The sequence below is a fragment of the Dendropsophus ebraccatus genome, chromosome 5 (assembly GCF_027789765.1).
Source record: "Dendropsophus ebraccatus isolate aDenEbr1 chromosome 5, aDenEbr1.pat, whole genome shotgun sequence".
NCBI classification, from domain to species: domain Eukaryota; kingdom Metazoa; phylum Chordata; class Amphibia; order Anura; family Hylidae; genus Dendropsophus; species Dendropsophus ebraccatus.
In genome coordinates, this window is record NC_091458.1 from 92,682,398 (window position 1) to 92,690,172 (window position 7,775).

Genomic DNA, 7,775 nt, shown 5'->3' on the forward strand with positions numbered 1-7,775 from the left:
TATTTTTAAGTTTTGCTTTTAAGGTTTTTACTGTGCAGTAAAAAAAAAAAAATACAGGTTGTGTTATATTTTACTACCCTCAAAAATAATTATAAAAAAAATTATCACATAACATATTATTTTTCACAGCAGTATGAGCACTTAATTATCTGAATGGTATTTTTTTTTAATTATTATTATTGTTACCATGTCTGGGAACAAACAACTTTTCATTCACTCTTTGTTACAATTTCCTAAAGGTTTTTCTGACCAAAATGCAAACTCTAGCATTGATTTTTTTGTGTATTATATAATTTAACATATGGAATAAATAACGTCATATTTTATTGGATTGATATTTTATATGATAAATGGGAAAGGGTTTGGATTTGGGCTTTTCTTATTTTAAAAACTTTGTAATTTTCTTTTTCCTTTTATCCCTACTAGGGAACTAGTGCAATCACTTCCACAATTACCTGCAATACTTCTGTGTTTTGGTGCATTGTGATTTTACCAATCTCTTATTACACTCTGCAATAGCCAGTATATAATAGGAGCACTAACCTGGCAAGCCTAGAGCCAGCGATCATGTTGTGAGGTTGGGGCTGATCAGGTGATGGAAACAGAGCCCCCTCCCTCTGTCTAACTCCTCAGATGCTTCAAGTATTGACCATAGCAACTAAGGGCTAAACAACAAGGATTACAGATCTCTGTTACTTGCCATTGTAGGTGGGTATAAGCTGTATAATTCAGCCCTCACCAACCTCATACCTTGTGGACTTGGCGCATTTCCCTTGTATAAACTCACTATATGTAAATAGCAGATGTCACCGCTGGGTCACATTGAACATAGTTACATAGTTGATAAGGTAGAAAAATGATAAGGATCCAACACATTCAATCTATAATCCTACTGTGTTAAAGCAGAGGAAAGGAAAAATTCTGCATATGATCATATTGCAACTGGATTTTTGTACAGTAAACACAGATTGCATCTCTTCTTGGTAAAAAATCTAATTATATTTTAAAAAACAGATGCAATACCAATAAAATCATGATATTCTGGTGCAATAAAGATCAAATACGGAACACATTTGGGTACATCCATGTTATGACCTTTTTCCATAGACTTCAGTGGGTTATTTCTATCTTTAAAATGGCACATAATGGGGGATGTAAGCCTGCCAGTTTGTAATAATAATAATAAATAATAATGCAAATTTTTGGGTGACTACTCAAAAAAGGCAGACTAAAATTTAGACCAAAAATGGGCAAAAAATCTAATTATTCACTTAAAAATAGGTGCAAAGCCCTTGATAACTTTCCCCCATTGTGTTTTCAAAATGTACATATATTTTATATGGCCATGGATAAAGCCCATGGATTAACATTAGTTCCATATTACAGCCCACAAAAACTGGAGAAATATGGATGCTAAATATGCTTGTGTTACTGCGGCCTCACTTATTTCTTACTAATGTTAATCTCTGCTTATTTTGGACTAGAATCCACTGGATAGTCCTGGTCAGTAATTGAAGGCCTTTTCTGTATGATTGTGCTGTCCATTATTGAATGACTGCACCCATAGGACTATTGTACCAAAGGTTTTCTTTCAGTGTGGACTCACATATAGATGTAAGTGCAGTTTTCAAGACAAAGACAGACATGGTGACCCCTTCCTTTTTGCCAAAAATAGAAATGTATCTGATTTCAAATTGCCAAGCTAAGTTTACATTTATAAGGATGTCTGGCATCCTTATTTTACCAGAAACTGATGACAACTCATGGCACAAAAATTCATCAGTTGTCATCAGGCATCCTATCTTTTTTTATACTAATGATCATGCAGATCATGAGATGCCATGCACAAAACAGTGCATTCCTGCATAGGCCTGACTAGAGATCCAGCGGCACAATTAAAATGGCATCAGTTCAAAGATCCATTTCTCTCTGGCACTGGAGGGAAATGTCGCCGGATGAGTGTAACAGAATAAAAAGAAATTGTAGAAAACACTGCCCAAAAGCTTACAATGGATTACAAGGGAATGCAAGTTTAAATGGTAATGTGATGTCCCATTATTAGTGTTCTATGCACCTGTCACAAAGTTCTCCTTTCAGGTTAAGTGGTAAATGAGGTGTTCTAAGGTTTCACCACTAGGTGCCAGTGTTTTATATATTTGTCTGTTCTTTTATGCACAGCTGAGGAAGGTCATGGGTTAATGTTTTTGTTATACCATGTGTTTATTGCTGACCAATAGGAGGTGCTTTCTCTTTCTCGACCTATCCTGACTCTACACACACTCACCCCTGTAGGAGGGGTTGGTTAGCTCCATGTGGAAGTAAAGCAAGTCAGTTGAGTCTAGTCACTAGTCACTAGTCACTTCCTACTTACTACTTCCACTTTGTCTACTATGCAGTGCTAAGCACACAAAAGGGAGAGAAGTAACCAACCAACACCCTGACCTATGCCAGGAACAGTTCTATAAAGAGCAGGGCAGTATCCTGACCAAGAGAGGAACTAGCCTTGATAGGACAAAGCAGCCAGTACAGAAGGCCTACATATCCTATTGCGCAGTGCAGGTAACTGGGACACCTCGGACTCCTAGCTACACCCAGATAACCATGGTTGGGGCTTGTACTACCCTAGTGGGACAGGTTCTACTATACTAGGGGGGCAGAAGGTGGTCAGAAACACAAGTACAAACATAAACACAAGTACAAGTAACACTTCACTATTGAAGATATCTCCAGGTTCCGGCAGAGTACATAGCTACACTGGGTAAGGGCTCCTCTGGCAAACGCCTCTCCTCTACTCTACAAGCACCGATACAACTACCTTTCTCTCTTTCTCTCTTGACAAAGGTCAAGCACCCTAGTGTACCAAGATTTATCTACCTGTGAGAAAGTGTACTGTTATTATAAGTCTTGCAGTAAAGCTGTTCTATTTTATACTACCAGGACTCTGTCATCTTCTATCCGCACTGGCACCTATACACACACAACTTCACACCTTGGCTTATTTTTCCCCCTTCTGTGGGTGGCGGTACTGACAGTCCAGGTGGGTCAGTTGCCACTCAGGACTGCTGTGACAAGAGCCCAAGGGACCCAGTACAACCCGGCAGGTTACCAACCATTTGGGGAACACTACCAGCCATATACAAGCAGGTACCAACATCACACCTGACACCTGTACCAGCACTGGTGTCACGACAACTAACATCCCTAGCTGTACACCACAGAATTGACATCACAGGCTATCTCAACTTCTGTCCGAGTACCACAGTAATACTATAAGTAAAGCATAGGAATAACTTGCGCGGGAGCTATGACTGTGAGAATGCAAACTGCCTAAACATGTGGTTTAATACTAGCACAGTTAGACGGATAGCAACTTCCAATATTCCCACATTCTCCTCATTGCTATGCTGACATGACATTTTTTCTTTCTGCTTACTTTTTAAAATGACGTCCATCATTTTGCATTTTGGGCGCTCATCATTACAATGACGGCTGTTGGTACATTATTCTAGTGCAGGCTCTTTTGGGTGTGGTGATTTTTTTGAAGGTCCATTGAATTTAACTGTAAAGACGGTGAAAAAATGTGTTCCATTGTTTGCAAAAGAACATCCATCAATAATTGTCATGAACATTAAGCTGACGTCTTCGCAAACAAGGTCCGATATTTAATACACTTTGTGTATTGGACTTCTGTCATCCCATTGACTTCAATGCTTTCCATTGACATCAATGAAAATGCGGTAATAAAGGATGTTATTTTAAAAAGAAAAAGGGGACACCTTTTCTCTCTTTTTTTTCTTTTTTTTTTCTTAGTGTGAATATTGCCAATGTCAGTAAACATGCCCCCCAAATATTGCACATAAATACTTGTAATAAGTATACAATTTTTTTAAATATTATTTTGTAAATTGCAAAGGAAAGCAGGCTTTCTGAAAACAAAAAAACAAAAAAAAAAAACGGTGATCCTGTGTGATGACTGGTATACTAGCTAGAGTGGTATATCCACATGAGGGAGTTGTGTGGTATACAAGTTTTCCCTTCACAGTGCCTCACTCTTAGGCTATGTTCACATGTTTTTTTCTTCTCCATTTATAATTTTTTAACAGACGTCCATCATTTTGAGTCCAAAATTATGAGGATTGGCTGCTTGTCAGTGCAATAACAGCTGTTGGTACATTATTGTAGTTTGGGTTTGCTAATTGCCCTTCGGTTGTGTCTTTAATTGAAAAGTCAATGAATTTTATAGTAACAAAAAAAAATAATACAAAAATAATAGCCTGGGTGATCTTTAGATTGTCCGGGTAGACAATAGAGGAGATCGGCTCCTATTACGCAAAGCGTCGTCCAGCAGACCGCTGCTATTGGCATTGTTTGCTTTCAACGTGTTGAAAGACAACAATCAGCCCATATCGTTCATGTCGGCTGATTGTTGCCTTTCAACACTAGCTACTACACCTAATGATTATTGGACTACTCGCTTGGGGTAATAGGGCCTTTACCATGATATACAATATAAGACACATCAAGTCAATGTATGTGCAAAGGACCATGCCCTATGTGGCAAGTTTGTGAGGGGTGTCTGGATTTTCAGACATTCGGTTATTCTGTCTGGAAAGGTGGACAAAGATCTAATGTTAAATCCATGTAGGGCTGTATGTGCAAACTTATAACTTGTCTCCCTCCACCTCTCATTGAAAATACATGAGTGGACCTTCAACCACCCCACCAAAAGAGTTCTGAGATTTCCTAATCCTGTTCCCAACATGACCAGATATGGAAAAAAAACTTTCTGAGGTTCAGCTTTGGAAATTTATTAGGAAATGCATGTTACAACCTAGAAGCAGAGACCTTCCTAGGGTTTGTCTCTTGAATGTTGTTCAAAATGTGGGTTTAACCAAATTTGTACAGATGTGATAAATATATAAAATGTGAGAGTTTGGAAGGGAGTACTTTATTTCAAATCTCATTGAAGGATAGCCACTGCTCATCTATTTGCTGAATGCTACATCTGTATGCAATCGCATGAAATCTAAAGAATAAAGGACACTGCAGAGCACTGTACAGATCTTACCTCCTGCTAGATTCTAATGGGGCAGGGGATGGGGAGTGTGGTCATTCCTTTTCAGAAGGTCCACTGTCCTATTATTGATACATTCTTATTTTAATATGTAAATGAGGTAGTTCAGGGCACTGAAGGTGGTCCTGTAGTGCATCGATCTGTCTGCCGACTGCAGCATGGCTCCTTCATAACGTGTTATGAATATTCATCAGGGGACTAACTGCAGAAGCCAGTGGGCAGATGAATCAGTGCACTGAGGACTAAAGAGCCACCCACAGTGCACCAAACTGCCTAATTTACATAATAAAAATAAAGATTTATCAATAATAGGGCACAGGACCATCTAAATAAAGGAATGGCCACACTCTCTGTCCCCTGCTCTATTAGAATCTATCAGCAGGTTAAGGCTATGTTCACACTACGTATATTTGAGGCTGTATGTTTGAGGCTGTATGGCAACCAAAACAAGGAGTGGATTGAAAACACAGAAAGGCTCTGTTCACATAATGTTGTAATTGAGTGGATGGCCGTCATTTAATGGCAAATATGTGCTGTTATTTTAAAACAACGGCTGTTGTATTGAAATAATGGAAGTTATTTACCGTTATATGGCAGCCATCCACTCAATTTCAACATTGTGTGGACAGATCCTTTCTGTGTTTTCAATCCACTCCTGGTTTTGGTTGCTATGAGGACCTGACATGAGGACCAAATACACCCTCAAATATACATAGTGTGAACATAGCCTCAATCTGTCTGACCTACTGCTAGATTCACTTAAGGTTACTATGACAGAACAATTACTGTTTCATAGTATTTATTTAAAGCGACTCTGTACCCACAATCTGACCCCCCAAAACCACTTGTACCTTCGGATAGCTGCTTTTAATCTAAGATCTGTCCTGCGGTCCGTTCGGCAGGTGATGCAGTTATTGTCCTAAAAAACAACTTTTAAACTTACAGCCCTGTGCCCTATGGGCGTGGCTTAGAATATCTGTGCCCTAACTTTGCACCACCCCTCTGTCCCTCCTCCCCACCCTCTTCATCATTAGGAATGCCACTGGAACATTTTCTCCATGCTGAACATTTGCACACGTGTCTTAAGGATCCAGCCCATGTGCCATGAGCCCAGGTGGGGAATAGGAGGCAATCTGCCTGGAGCATTCCTAATGATGAGGAGGGCGGGGAGGAGGGACAGAGAGGGTGTGCCAGCCTAATGCATACACAATCTAGGCCACTCCTGTAGGGCATAGGGCTGCCAGTTTTTTAGTACAATAACTGCATCACCTGCCAAACGGAACCCAGGACAAATCTTGCATTAGAAGCAGCTATCTGAAGGTACAAGCGGTTTAGGGGGGTCAGATTGTGGGTACAGAGTCGCTTTATAGGGCAACATTACAATCTTAGGCTGGGTTCACACTACGTATATTTCAGTCAGTATTGTGGTCCTCATATTGCAACCAAAACCAGGAGTGGATTAAAAACACAGAAAGGCTCTGTTCACACAATGGTGAAATTGAGTGGATGGCCGCCATATAACAGTAAATAACGGCCATTATTTCAATATAACAGCCGTTGTTTTAAAATAACAGCAAATATTTGCCATTAAATGGCGGCCATCCACTCAATTACAACATTATGTGAACAGATCCTTTCTGTGTTTTTAATCCACTCCTGGTTTTGGTTGCAATATGAGGACCACAATACTGACTGAAATATGCGTAGTGTGAACCCAGCCTAATGCTGCACATCCACAAGTCTAAAGCAAGTCACAACATAGTTTACTTCTTTTTCTGTTTTATGCTTTCTTATTAGAGCTGATCCTTTAATTTTGTGGGTCATAAGGAAAAATGGTCACACATTTTTTAAAATTTTACTTTAACCCATTCAGGTCTTGGCCAAAAATTACCTTGAGGCTGAAATTACTCATGGCAGTTTTTTTTAAAAAAAACTACCACTGCAGTTTTTGGGTCAAACCCAGAAGTGGATCCAACAGGAAAGAAAAGTATGAGTCCTTCCTTTATATTTTTCATCCTATTTGGCCACAGTCATCACTAGAGGAGAACGGCAGTCAGTACTAGAAGAGGAAGTGGTATAGTAGTGACACAGACATCCTATCTGAGGTAAAGGGTGAGGAAACGTGATAATTGGTCCTTACACTGGCTGCTGGGAGCAACAGAGAAGATCAAACATTTAAATGTGGTCATCTAGTTGAGGCAGTGTGTATAGCTCTCTAGAAGAGACCCACCAGCAGACCTCTATGTAGCACCCAGTGGCACCAGCAGGCTGAAAGCCAGAGTTGGCCATCAAAAGAGCCACATCTATCTCTCCTGACCTCTGGGTTATAGGGTTTACTAATAGGAACGGAGCACAGTTCCTGTCCCAACAGTTGTAATGGATGACTTGCTATGATTGACAGCTGAAAGAGTCCAACACACCAACACTTCATATTTTCCAGTTAACTATCATAAAAATATTTGATTACGGACTATTCACGTATCTGTAAAAATATAGATGTATGAAGAGCCTAATAGGAGTTAATAGGTCCTTACTAGAGATAAGCGAACCTTGAGCATGCTGGAGTTCATCCGATCCCGATTGTTCGGCATTTGATTAGCAGGGGCTACTGAAGTTGGATAAAGCCCTAAGGCTATGTAGAAAACATTGATATAGTCATTGGCTGTATCCATGTTTTCCAGACAACTCTAGAGCTTTATCC